The 14,442-nt window shown below is 44.1% G+C and overlaps 1 long non-coding RNA gene across 1 annotated transcript in view; it reads left to right on the top strand.

The window, feature by feature from the left end:
* Positions 1-8,699, top strand: part of LOC111170130 (uncharacterized) — a 36,719-nt gene extending 28,020 nt beyond the window's left edge. Inside the window, exon 3 of the long non-coding RNA XR_016391935.1 lies at positions 1,716-8,699. This is a non-coding gene — a long non-coding RNA (uncharacterized LOC111170130). The remainder of the gene's footprint in view (positions 1-1,715) is intronic.
* The last annotated feature ends 5,743 nt before the right edge of the window (positions 8,700-14,442 follow it).

Here is a 14,442-nt window from a genome sequence, read left to right as displayed (position 1 = left end):
CTTTTCTTGGATCGCATCTATTTTTTGAGGAGTGCAAAGCAAACAAAGCTTTGAAGCTGTCAGGCTTCATTTTATTTATGCATGAATAACACAAATAACTTGAAAATGACCTAGCCTGTTTTTCTCAGATTTAGATAGAAAAACTGCTTCCGGGCAACGTTTATGCCAAACAGTTCATGCCAAGTTTCCAGTTTTTGTGCCAGCTGGTTTTTGTAGCCAAGTTGTAAACCTTCAGTAAACACGGTTTATAATGAAAGTGCAGACACAACCTGGGCCACGGCACAAGTGGGACTGATGTAAATTTACTCTAAGAATAAAATTCTAACAGGAACAGAACGGGAGAGAAGCAAGCTCTCAAGGGTTCCTACCATAATGCGGAAAGTATACAAGTGATGATATTTGATCGCTAAAATCCCATTAGGCTCGCTGAGGCATTTATGGATTCCCTTTGCCATCACTGCTGAGTAGCCCTGTGCTCCAAGTCACTGCTTATCACTACAAGGCGGCTTTTCCAGAGCTCCCCTCCACTTAACCTCTAATGCTGGGGGGTAGGGTGGGGGGAGGGAGAAAAGTTCAAGACACAGGTGGCTGTGTCCACAGTACATTGATCAAGGTATAAGGGAAAGAATCAAACATTTTCCTTTAAAATCAGTTCAGCAGCATTCATTCAGGTCGACCTTGCGGGATCCCGATTCCATACCTGTGGTGCTGGTGGTGAGTGTTGTCATGTTACTGCACACATGGGACCCTGGGGTCCCAGGCAGCCCTCAGGGGGAGGATAAAGTAAGAACTAGGCTCCTGGGGCAGTGCCATGAGGTGGCTCTTCTCTTTGAGAAGGGAGAGAGTAGTCTCCTTTTCATGAAAAGGGAGAGAGTCCCAGCTTCTGGGGACTTGGGAAAAGTCATTTGCCTTGAGGACCCCTAATTGCCAGAAAGGAAAGGACCCGGGACACAGGATCCAGGACTCATGACCCAGGATCTGTGATGCAGGACCCAGGATCTAGGACCCGGGACCTGAAACTTAGGACCCAGGACCAGAAATCTGTGACCCAGGACCCAGGACTTCCTTCTTAGGTGTAGGATGATCTGCGTTGCTTCATGCGTGGTTGTTTCTCTTGGGTGGTTCTGACTCAATCAGAGCAGAAGGGAGCAGAGGCTTCCAGACACTGGAAGGGGAGAGCGACTTCAGTCACAGCCATGGTGGTCAATAGAGGTGCTCTCTTGCTGTCCTGGATCCGGGGTCCCAACTCTTCACACCATCCCTCAGGGCCACCACGTTGTGGCACATAGACTGTGACCCACAGATGTCATTTAATAAAGAGCGAGTGTGGAAGAGACTTGAATGATATCATAGTGTGTATGAAACGGACATGGGTCAATCTTGGCCAGGAGTCCATCTTCCCAGCCGCAGGTTAATTCAACTGCTCTGAAGTTGTTACTCACCTGCCCTCCATCCAGCGGCTGCCCACCCACCCCTCGACTGTGCCCATGCTGGACAGCCCTCTTCTGGATTGTGGTTCATCACTGCCTGGCACAGCCCTTCACAGCTGCACATGCAGTGGCGATGACCATGATGGCTTAGCAAGTTTCCAGCCTGTTTTCTGGCCTTGATGTGAGGTGGAAAACCCCCAAACTTCTACTTTTATTTGGGAGACAGTGTTTCATGTCACCACTGACAGGCACTCAGTAAATGAGCTGTGGTTTGTGCCTTCCCAGGTATTCTCCTCTTGTCATCCTCAGACCCACACATCTGTCTGTCGTCTCGTGGCTATTTAGTGAACACTTGCTGTGTCCCAGCTCTCCATGTGTTGACCCATTGCATCCTGACTCCATCCTGTGAGGTGGTGCTGCATCTGCTGTTACTCAACTTCACAGGTGAGGGACCTGGGCTCACAGGTGAGGGACCCGGGCTTACAGGTGAGGGACCTGAGCTCACAGTTGAGGGACCTGAGCTCACAGGTGAGGGATTGAGCTCACAGGTGAGGGACCCGGGCTCACAGGTGAGGGACCCGGGCTCACAGGTGAGGGGTCAGAGGCCCTGGGGGCTTAGCAGTCACCAGCCCTCTGCAGAGCTGCAGAAGGCTTTGCCCAGGTAGCCAGGCTCCAGTGCTCTGACTGCTCATCTCTCTTCATTTCTCTAGATTATTCTGGTCACAGTGGACAACAGGTCTGTTTACAGTCACGAGAATAGGCAGCTCCACATTCCCAGGAGTCTCAGTCTGATGTCTGCAGCCTCCTGCCTTCCTGCCTCAGGCTCTGCATTGGCTCCTCTGGGCTGGAGCATTCTGTGGGGTCTGAAAGCAGCGGAGTCCCATGCACCCCACTCCTGACTCCTCCCTGGCCCTGTGTCTGGGGTCCTTGCCTTGGTCTTGTGTCCCAGGTCCTGGGTCCTGGATCTTGGGTCCTACTGTTTCTGCCCATCGCCCCTAGCCTCCTATTCGTCTGGCCCTGCTGCCCCTTCTAGCAGCTGGACAGCGGCCAGAGCACACTTCCAGGCTGCGCCCTGTTCCATCCACCCCTGAAGACCTGTGTTCCCCCCACCACACACACACACTGACACGTCACCTCTCACTGCATCTCAGGAAGCCAGGTCTGCAGCGCGTGGCGGATCCGTGGGGAAGACGCATCTACACGATTTGTTTCTTTTCCTTGAAAAGGCAGGTTTGCTATTTTGGGCTTTGGCTTGATTTATTCAGTTATCACTTAACTGCAGAACATTCTCTCCTGTGAAACAGAGTCCTGTCCAGCTGCAGTGACCCTCCTGGGTGGGAGTCAGAGCCCAGCCCAGGACCTACCTGTAGGGAGACAGACACACAGAGGAAATAGGACCCTTTGTGTGCCTGTGGTGAGAGGGGTTCCATCAGTGTTTAAAGTGAAATAGTAAAGTCAGATAAAATAAAAAAATAAAGTAAATAAAACAAAAGTAAAATACAATAAAATAAAACAAAGTAAAATATAATAGAACAAAATAAAGCAAAATACAATAAAATAAAACAAAATAAAGTAAAATAAAATATAATAAAGTAAAATACAGTAAAAATGTCAAGTAAAATAAAACATAAAACAAACTAAATAAAATAAAACAAAAGAATGTAAAATAAAATAAAATATAAAACAAAGTAGGGAATTCCCTGGTGGTCCAGTGGTTAGGACTCGGTGCTTTCACTGTCGAGGGCCTGGGTTCAATCCATCGCCAAGGAACTAAGACCATGCAAGCCATGTGACCAGAAGAAAAAAATAACAACAAAGTAAACAAAATAAAATAAAGTAAAATATAATAAAGTAAAATAAAATATAATAAAGTAGGGAGGGACTGACCTAAGGAGCCTGGTGAGCCGTGACTTGACCAGAACTACTGTAAAATCATACTGACTGCCCTTGAGCCCGAGGTTGCAGTGACAGAAGGAGCTGACTTTCTGGGGAGCCTGTGGGGAGATAGGCCCCCTTTTATCACAGCCAGACTTGTGTCCCTACAGTGTGTTAAAGGTTCAGGGTTCATATCCTAATGACAGATTCTGGAAGTCACTGCCTGGGACCCAGGAGAGCTGGGTGTTGGGAGAACTGCCACCTGAACAGGAGGAGCCGGAGGAGGAATGAAGCCAAGCCCAGGATCTCATGGCACCCGTCACTGCAGGAGCATGTGGCGCCCAACTCTGGCCTTATCCCTTGCTGGCCTGGAGCCCAGATTCCTCGTCAGCAAAATGAGGGAAACCGTAAGGCAACTTTATCATCTCTCTGGCTCTAGGGGTCTGTGAAGTTAATTGGGGAGGTAGCTTAAGTGTTGAGAGCATCTCGTGGAAGCCCTGACACTGGTCGAGGACACAGTAGGTGCCAACATGTCAAAGAAATGCTTTGTCAGACCTCCACTCGTGCACGAAATTTAGTGTCTCCATCACCGTCCTTTCAACAAAAACATGTAACCACTCCATCTTTAAAATATGAAATTGTTAAAAATATTAGAGCACACTTTCTCTCTTGTGCTTTTCTTTTTTGCTGTCATTAAAAAACAAAATGCCTTGCAATCCCAGTGGAAGTTAGGAGGTGTGGTCAAGATGGGTGAGTGTCAAGATAGAACGAGTCCCCAGAATCCAGAAGCACGGCTAACAGATGCCACTGTTACTCCACGAAGGAGATTTTCTTGCCCATGTTTTCAACCAGGCGCAATTTCTCTGTCTCCCCACTGTTTCTCCCAGGATGATTCTGCTCATGGGTCCCAGGCTGGCAGGCGTTGGGAGACCTTTGATGTGCTCATCCAGTAACAAGACGACATCAAATGGAGCTGTTACTCTGGCAGCAGCAATTCAGATGCTGTTTCACATGCCCTTTGCTGAGAGGCTCGCAGTTTGAAGTCTCCAGGGCTGATTTAAAAGCAAGTTCCTGGGGAAAGAAGTCAGAAAGTTCTCTGAAAACAGTAGTGGAAGTTAATCTCTAATAAAACAAAACGTTACCGTTCATCTGGAAAGATTTCATATATCAATGCAGGGTCAATAAAAGAGACAATATGATTAACTGATGCTCTCTATTTTAATGTTGACTTTGAAAGAGTTCACAGAGATAAAAAGGCCAAGGGCTAACTTGAAAGCTTAGATGCTAAAGATAGATGCAACAATGCATTTACAAGGAGGAGGCACGTAATAAACGTGTTTGTAAAAATAGAGTGAATGCGTGTCAATGAATTTTAAATACCAGTGGAAGAAAAAAGAAAATTAAAGAGAAAAAAATAAATCCAAGGCCCCAATCCCAACACTGTGTAAAATTTGCTGTATTTAACATGTGTGTGGAATGGACTGAACACAGTTGACAGCTGCCTTTCATGTTTTGGTTCCTAGAGCTGCCCTTGGCACTCCCCACCCCGTGCACTGCCTGAGGCCTAGGGAACCCCAGTTGCATTTTGAACAACCCTCAAACCTTCCTCTTATAGCCCCAGATGCTGGCATGCTGGAAGTGTTCCACACATAAAAACCTGGAGATAGGTGACCCAGACCTAGCTGGGCATCTCAGTTCCATGAAGTCTTGAGACATCTAGACTCTGCCATCCCTGAGGTGTAGCCCTCATCCTCATGGTCCAAAAAGGCAGTTGGAGCACCCATCATCACATGTAGGTTCCAATTAGCAGGATAAATGGAGATTCAAAAAGAAAGCAGAAAAGACAGATTTTTAAGGAACACTCCTGGAAACTGTCACATGACACTTTTCTTCACATTTAACTTCAAAATAGAGGATCTATTCTGAGCAGTCATTTGTCAAGATAAAGTCCAGGGGTTCTGTTTCTATGGAACATCAGGAAAAGAGAAATTAAGGGCCAATCATCAGTCTCTACAGAGAAGAGAATAAGCAATGTGAAGAAGGTGCTAGGCCTATGGACAAAAATAATGAACAATATAATGGGAAAAATAATGGAAAAGAATTTTTTTGAGTTTGTGTACAAGATTCCAGGAAGGACAGAGATCCGTGAGCGGCCCCAGGACCTATGAAGCTGACCTGTTGGAAGATGCTTTTTGAGTCACAGAGGGAAGTTATTAGATATTAAGAGGCCCATGGACCCTGTTAGAAATGGTCCAGAAAAAATATGAGTGTAGGAAAAAACTTTTATCATAGTTGCTACTGGGTCTTAGAATTGTAAGAATTTTGGATTCATCTCTCTTGATATCTAATTAAAAACTCTAAGAACGCTCAAATCACGCATTCAGTCATTCCTTGGGCAGATGTTTGAGTTGTAAATACTCTGACAGTCCCTGGAAATCAGCTAATGGGACACTGTTCCCCTCGACTTGTGACTTGTTAACAGACCTTGCTAGTTAAACAGATGATCTCAACCTATTCTCCAGCCAGTAGTCAAACTGTTGTTTACAGTCGTAGCTATAACAACTGATTTTAAAGTTAAACATTCAGTTGATTTCTCTAGATACCCTCAGGTAAATAGTAAATGAATGTGTCTAGACTTACGCGTATGGACCGATTGAGTCACCAGGATGCCCCATCTCTTAACAGTACAGAGTTTACTGGAGGTTTCCGTGAGTATCTGAGTCATAGAGCTGAGTAGATGGATGTGTGGTTATCACTGGCAATTGCACTGTGCAGTGTTTTATTCATTTCAGGACTTTTAAACCGTGTATAATTTAGCTTAACGTTTCCAAACAGCTCTTGACTGCAAAGGGGCCTCTCCTCACTGAGCAGGTGTCTGCAACCACGTGCTTCGGATGTGCATACCTGATTAATACTGAACTTTGGAAAAACTTTGGAAAAGATTTCTTCTGTGTTTACTCATGAGATTTATGCAAAGCCTTTACAATCATTGTAGCTCATATCTCTGGGGATGAAAATGCACATCGACAAAACAAGTTGCTAAAGAGTGGAAATGCAGCCAGTTAAAAGGAGGCTGCCTGATTTCCACAGTGGCTGCAAACCAATGTGACCGTATTTTTTGGTTTTGTTTTGTCTGAGTTAGTTCTACTTTGAAAACATCAATTTCAGCATCTTGTAGACTTTTGAAAAAGACACGCTATATTGGTAATTTAATTTAGTAGGTTGTAAAGCTGTGTTTTAAAGTAGAATGGAGTAGAATGTAATAGATGAAAATATCATGGAATATAATGTAACCGAGTGGGGTGGAATAAAATAAAAAATATAGGGAATATGGCTTCCAATAAGAGTAAGAAAATTTTTTATGAAAATATGCTGGCAATGTTCTAAGTAGCTAAGGACAAGGATGGGGGCTGGAGGGAACAATTTTATGTCATCTTGGTATTCCTGTTATATATGGTAACTTGAAGATTTTCCTTCCTTTTTTCCTTCCTTCCTTCCTTCCTTTCAGTTTTTACTTTTATTCTTTTGTTTGTTCTTTTTTTCCCTCCACCTTTATTGTACATCACGGTCAAAAAAAGATGAAAACACTCCAGTGTAGACCAAACTTCAGATGTTAGATACAGACAGAATAGGAAAATAATGATCACATTTAGAATTTTATCTTCCAATTCTAAAGAAGTTATGTAATCTATTAAAAGTAGGGACGGGGCTTCCCTGGTGGCGCAGTGGTTGAGAGTCCTCCTGCCAATGCAGGGGACACGGGTTCGTGCCCTGGTCCGGGAGGATCCCACGTGCCGCGGAGCGGCTGGGCCCGTGAGCCATGGCCACTGGGCCTGCGCGTCTGGAGCCTGTGCTCCGCAACGGGAGAGGCCACAACAGTGAGAGGCCCGCATACCGCAAAAAAAAAAAGTAGGGACGTAAAGCTTCAAGCAAAACTTCTTTCATTTAATTAAAAAAGATAAATTTATAAACCTCAAAGGTCTTGTTTACTCAGCTTTCTGTCACCTTTGCAGAAATCTAGACTTTTAAAAAATCACTTTACAGCTATATACCCCTCTCCCCAAAATAAAATAAAATTTCTTTTTCACATCTCTAAGAATGAGTATTTAAATCAAATGTACTTACTTGCAAGGTGAACTAGGTTAAGGACTAGATCTGGAAGGCAAAGACAGCACCTCCTCCATCAATTTATTAACAAATGCTTATTAAGCATCTTCGTACCAGGAAAGTGGCAGAGATCAATTAGAACAAAGGGAGGTAAAATTCCTGTCCATATGGAGCTTACCATGTAGAAGATATTCAGAGGCTGAAGTGCAGGATTTCTTTTTGAGAGTTATTTGGCTTCTTTGTGGAATACAGAGTGGAGAGAGGCAGAGGGTTTGGCCATAAGGGGGAGGAAAGACCTTGACCATAATGAAGGAGGAAACAGGGTGGGCGGGGGGTGTGGGTCTCCTTGCAGAGACCCCCTGAGTGAGAATCCTCACCCTGCCTCCTCCGGCTCTGGGTCCGCAGGGAGGGACAGAAGCTTTCTCTGTCTCAGTTTCCTCATCTGTAAAGCCGGGATGCTAGCCAAGGGACCTGCTCTTGGCTGGTTGTGAAGGATGAATCAGGTAATACATGTAAAGGGCTCACACGGTGCTTGGCACATGGCAAGGGCTCTTTTTATGAGTGGAGGGATTTGCCGGTAACATCTTCCAAATCGAGTGTCAACTGTGCAGGACTTTCATTCCACACTATCCCGAGAGAGGAATGCAACTCAGGGAATAAACACGCAGGGAACTTTGCCATAAAGATTATACTCTGAGTAAGAAAAACCCATTAGAAAAACATCTTAAATGCCGAAAGGCCCTTTGGCAGTTTAAGGAACAGTTCTGCAAATTTAACCTGCATTTGGACTCTCTGTAAAGTAAATTGGTTTATCATGTCTTTCTTTATCTAGTGCTGGTGACTTTATTAATTGCTGATGCTGCAGCCTGGAGTATAAAATTAAACACCGTTTTGCAGAAAAAGTTTCCAGCTGATTTTTCTCTCAAATAATACAGGGTGATTTTTAAAAGATCTCAGACACACAAAGTGCTATCTCTTTTTAAGGCTTTAGGAGGGGGGTCTTCTGAACAAATGAACCAAACACAAAATAAAAGAACCTTTTTCTTTTTCCTTTTTTTTTAAAAAAACATTGTAAGCGCGCTGTACATACATGAACCCCACCAGGCTGGTGGGATATCTTTCTGATTAGATGACTGCTTCCTATTTTTGGATTCCCCCTTTCACTGGATCCATTTTTATTTCTTAAAAGAGAAAAAGTGCTAGCTGCCTGCTAGGCCATAGCATTCTGGTTTGAACAGAGACATCTGGAATCTAGGCCAGGCAGGAAAGGCTTCTTTCATCCCTGCAGCCGTTCACCGTAGGAGGCGTTTGCTGTCACCACTGCAGCTCCCCCTGAAGCCAGCTCTGCGGTGCGTGGCTCTGGCCCATGGCCCTGAGCCCCTGCGGGGCTGCGATATCTCATTAGCTGTGCATGTGGTTTTCTGAACCGCCCTGAATGTGATCCCGCATGAGCCCTCCTGGCCTTGCTTTTTAATTCTTACAGGAAGCTAAAGGTGAGGCTTTCACAAATCCTGGAGGGCTCGGGATGGGGTGGGAGCAAGATGAGGAAATGCAGGTAAGGGGAAAAGATGAGTGAGTCAGACAGAGAAAGGCAAAGGCTCCTGCTTCTCCTACAGACTTTGAAAGTAACTCTGTGAGCTTATATTTTGGGAACTTAGGAACAAAAGGGAGAGGACAAACTTTTACAAATGGAAGGAGTAAAAATGCAGCTTTACCACGAAATCCAGGTGGTGAACTCCCCATCACCTGATTGAGAGTAACCTCCCCAGGAAAGGTCTCTGTGGAGCAGGGAATGATGTTGTTTACTAGAAAATACCTAACAGGACTCCCCTGGTGGTGCAGTGGTTAAGAATCTGCCTGCCAATGCAGGGGACATGGGTTCGAGCCCTGGTCCAGGAAGATCCCACATGCCGCAGAGCAGCTAAGCCTGTATGCCACAGCTACTGAGCCTGAGCTCTGGAGCCCGCGAGCCACAGCTCCTGAAGCCCGGGCACCTAGAGCCTGTGCTCTGCAACAAGAGAAGCCACCACAATGCGAAGCCCGCGCACAGCAACAAAGACCCAACGCAGCCAAAAATAAACAAATAAAATAAATAAATTAAAAAAAAAAGAAAAGAAAATACCAGCAAAATGCACTGCAGGGAGTCCTTCACTTCTTGTGGTTGTATCTGCTGGTACAGGTAGTGTCCACAGGGGATGCTGCAGGAGAGGCTCCCTTCACACCACCCCTGAAGCTGCCTCTAGATCCCTGCAGACCCCAGCCATCACTCCTTGACCTCGTCTTTGTTCCTGAGCCCCTAGAATCTCTTTGCCCCGGGATCTCGTCTCTGCTTCTCCATAGATTTCTCCGCCAATTGTGGCCGGGTTTACTAACTCTGTTTTGGATGGTTCTGCTGGGGGATGGAGAGTCAGAGGACACAAGGCAACATCTTACAGGGTGGCCACTGGCATCCTAGCTCCTGTAAGGTTTTTTTTCTAAAAATAAGTTCCTTCTCTTTACCAGTCTTGAGTTTTATTGCAAAAGCACCCAAAACATTAGCCTGGCTTAGCCTGGCCAAGCACCAAGAAGGGATGTGGTATTGCCAGGCCCCCGGAAGGGTGCTGAGGCAGAGGTGGTTAGACAGCTCCACTGCATCACAATAAATAGCTTGCAGATTTCATTCTGGGGTGTCCTACCCTGATGCCCACATTAACCTACAGTTATTAGCCTAACTCATTTGTTTTTTACTCTGAATTAATGAAAAGACTGTAAGTATCTCAGGCACTATTGTTACCAAGTCCAAGCTCACTCTGCTCGCTACACGACAGCACAATAAATCAGGAGATGAGCTGTTGAGGCAAGGAAGACCACTTTATTTGGAAAGCAAGCCGGCAGACCAAGAAGATGGCAGACTACTGACTCCAAAAAAACATCTTATCGGGGTCTGCATGCCAGTTTCTTTTATAGAATCAGAGAGCGAAGTATAGTAAATAGGCAGAATAGAGAGGGGGAGGTGGGGAGGAAGTAAGGTAAGAAGGGCCATCAGTCTTGCAAAACATCTCCTGGAATGGCCAGCCTCGGGGAGGGGATGTATTAATTTCTTCTTTCTTGCTGCCATCCACAGGTGGGCGGGGTTTCCTGAGGCAGGCCATTATGTATGATTATAATAACAAAAGTAATGAAAAGCAAAGGTTAAAGTCAAAGAATCAGATCTAACGTGGAGTCAAAATTGGCTCTTCCCTGTTACACTATGTTACCTACTTATGGTATTCATCTTAAGTAGGTCTCAATGCTGACATAGCTAACATTTCAATGAGAATCACACATAAACAAGAGTTTATGATGAAATGTGGTAGATGCTAATAAATCCATTGATAAAATAGCATGGCTACAAAGCAGGATTGAAATGTCTCCTGTCTTTCATATGAAAGGGGTTATTATAAGCTTAAGCTAGTGACACTGGGTGGAATTAATTATCTGCCTCCCTGAGAATCTTATATTCTTAAACTGAATATCCCGAGCCTTTAGAGTATTTGGTTTGGAATCCTGGCTGAACTACCTCCTAGCTTTCTAAACTTTGTCATGTTGTAAATTCTGTGCCTCAGCTTACTTTTCTGTCAAACGTGGATAATAAAATGTGCGAGGCTCCTAGGTGGTTTTGAGAATGGAATCAGTTAAGTGCTTAGATTAGTCTCTGTTCCACAAGAATCCAGTAAACTTTAGCTCTGTTACCACATACGGTGGTGCTTATTCTAATTATCATCGTTAGTGTTGAATTACCCTGTCATCGCTTTTTCTAGGATAAAAATAATACTTGAATCCAGTTGCACCCACATGAGAGTTGAAACTAACCAAATTGGTTAGAGGGACTGGGTATTAGTCATGTGACATGTTTGGAAGGCTGACTTGTCAGATTCCTACTGACTGTGCCATAGGGGCCAAATTAGCAATAAAGCTTTGGTCAGAGGAGTTCAATAACCATTCTTGTAAAAGATACTAAGATACTTATGGAAAAAAGATGACTTTTTGTAATAAAAAAGGCCAAACTTCTCAGAAGATGAACTCAACACGCACAAATAATATCAACCATTGGATCAGAATATTGATCTTGGAACCCACCTGAGTATTTCCAGACTCAAGGCCAGTCCATTCCAATTGGCTAAAACACAGGTCCCATTCCCGGAATATCCTATCCTGCTGTAGGTTATAAAGACTAGGTGCCTGCCATAGGATCTTTTTTCTCTTCTGGAGAGGCTGGAAAGAGGAAATCTTTTAATTACAAACCCAACTAATCCTGGATGCTTTATAGTTAAGAGTTTATTCTTGAGCATATTTATTTCATTTTACATATTATCACAGGCAATGAATAAATGCCATTGGATGTTTTAATATTTTGACTGGGATTCTCCTTAGCTAGATCATAGAGCTCATTAGATGCATGTTGTGAACTGACTTGTGTCCCCCCAAATCCATATGCTGGAGCCCTAACTCCCCATGTGACTGGATTTAGAAACGGGGCCTTTAGGGAGGTAATTCAGGTTCAATCAGGTCATAATGGTGGGGCTCTGATCCAGTAGGAGGAAGAGACACCAAAGAGGTCTCCCTCTACACCACTTCTCTCTCCACTCACAGAAGAAAGGCCATCCAAGGACAGTGTGAGACGGGGACCGTCTGCAAGCCAGGAAGAGAAGTCTCGCCAGGAACCAGCCCTGCTGGCACCCTGATCTTGGACTTCCAGCCCCCAGAGCTGTAAGAAGTAAATGTCTGCTGTGTAAGCCGCCTGACTCAGGGTTCTGCTATGAAAGTCTGCGCTGACTAATGCAGCACTTTTTTCCAGTTTCACATCATCTCAGGCAACAGAAGACATGCTGGACTTTCTACTCCACCATCATCAGAGTCCCCTTTCCTCAAGTTTTTGTAACACTTTTCTCTGTTTTCTTTAAGCTGCACAGACAGCTCCCTCCAGACCTTGGATGTCCACCAACACTCTCCTGAGTTCTTCATGTTCTCGTTTCCTCGCACATGAAGGCTTTTCAAGATTTTGCCAGAATTCTTCTCAAAGCCCTTGTAGCATCTATCCTCCACTGTCCCAAAGCCAGTGTGCATTTTTAGGTGTTTGTTATGGCAGCACCCTGCTGCCAGGCACCCAGATCTGTCCTGGTTACCTATGACTGCAGGACAAATCACGCCATTTGCAGAGACATGGATGGGCAGAGACTGTCATACAGAGTGAAGTAAGTCAGAAAGAGAAAAGCAAATATCGTATAATATCACTTACATGTGGAATCTAGAAAAATGACACAGATGAACTTACTTGCAAAGCAGAAATAGACATACACATAGAGAACAAACATGGATACCAAGGGAGGAAGAAGGGGGTGGGATGAATTGGGAGATTGGGATTGATACATATAAACTATGTATGAAATAGATAACTAATGAGAACCTACTGTATAGCACAGGGAACTCTGCTCAATGCTCTGTGGTGACCTAAATGGGAAGGAAATCCAAAAGAGAGGCGATATATGTATACGTATAGCTGATTCACTTTGCTGTACAGCAGAAACTAACAGAACACTGCAAAGCAACTATACTCCAATAAAAATTAACTAAAAAAAAATTGAAAAATGCACACATTTAAAAAAGTCATATTTACTAAGTTTGCAAGCCTGATATGCTCAAGAGTAGGGAAATGGTTAAACGTTTTAAAATAAAAGTCACTTAAATCATATTATTCCTTTCAAAGTAAAGGGTATGCATCAAAAACTTGAAAGTTAAATTAACTAACTCATATATTTACCCCTATATTTCCGATTCTGAGACAGTGGTCCACTTTATGGACATGTAAATTTAAAAGATCTCACCCCAGTTAGGGGCTAACTCCATGACCTCGCTGTCTCACCTTTAAAGTAAAAATCTAGTAGATCTTCCAACATGACCTTTGACACCTTGACAGTAACTAACCACATTCTTCCCAAGGTTTCATGTCCCATCACTTAACCCACTGAGCTTAAGTGGCAACATTTTAAAGTGTACAACCAATAATTTATAAAGAACTGTATCTTTTAAAAAAATGTATATACTCTCAAAATGAATGTGCCCTCGAGGTTCAAATACCCAAGGCAATGGCTTTTAGGAGGGTCTGACAGAAGGACTTTACATTTAATTTTAAATTTGCATATAATTTGCTGCTGCATTTGAAACCATCTATTCCCCAGCAGTGCCCTTTCTCTCTGTAGTCTTTAATCCCCTGTTGTACTGCTCCATAAAGATGCCAGTGGACCTCTTCACCTTTCTATCGGGGGTCCTTCAGTAATTTTAGAAGCATGTTTTATTTTTGACTTTATGAATACAGAAATGGACACAAATGTGCCTCAGTCAACGGCTCAAGGACATGTAGAAAAAAGCCTTTCTCCCTGAGTGACTGCCCTCTTTCAACTAGAGCTGGCTAATGCACGCTTTGCTTTTAGAAATCACTAGTTATTGGTACCTGAATTGGGATAGACTGAACGATAACCCCATAATATGTGAAACGTATTTTATCAGAAATGTAGTCTCAGATTTTCCCCAAGTTAAAGATATTCCAGACAGTTAATACTTTCTTCATTTTAATGTCCAAACCAGGTAGCTTCATCTTCCCTTAGAAATTATTAAAAGATCTACAGCACAGGTCTAATGAATTCCCTCTCATGAAATAATTTCCACAGCATTATCTGTTCTCAGGAACTCAGTATAACTTCTCTATTGAGATTTAGAATTTATTTTTCCCATGCTTTTATTTTTATTTATTTTTATTTTTTGCAGTACGTGGGCCTCTCACTGTTGTGGCCTCTCCCGTTGCAGAGCACAGGCTCCGGACGTGCAGGCTCAGTGGCCATGGCTCGCAGGCCCAGCCGCTCTGCAGCATGTGGGATCTTCCCGGACCGGGGCACGATCCCACGTCCCCTGCATCGGCAGGCGGACTCTCAACCACTGCGCCACCAGGGAAGCCCTATTTTTATTTTTAAAGACAATTTTTCTGGAGCAGTTTCAGGCTTACAATAAAATCAAG

Source organism: Delphinapterus leucas, chromosome 2, assembly GCF_059928025.1.
Source record: "Delphinapterus leucas isolate spDelLeu-1000000601 "Yukka" chromosome 2, BTC_Dleu_Yukka2, whole genome shotgun sequence".
Taxonomy (NCBI): Eukaryota; Metazoa; Chordata; class Mammalia; order Artiodactyla; family Monodontidae; genus Delphinapterus; species Delphinapterus leucas.
The sequence above is the reverse complement of the archived record's forward strand: the minus strand, read 5'-3'. Positions and strand labels throughout refer to the sequence as shown.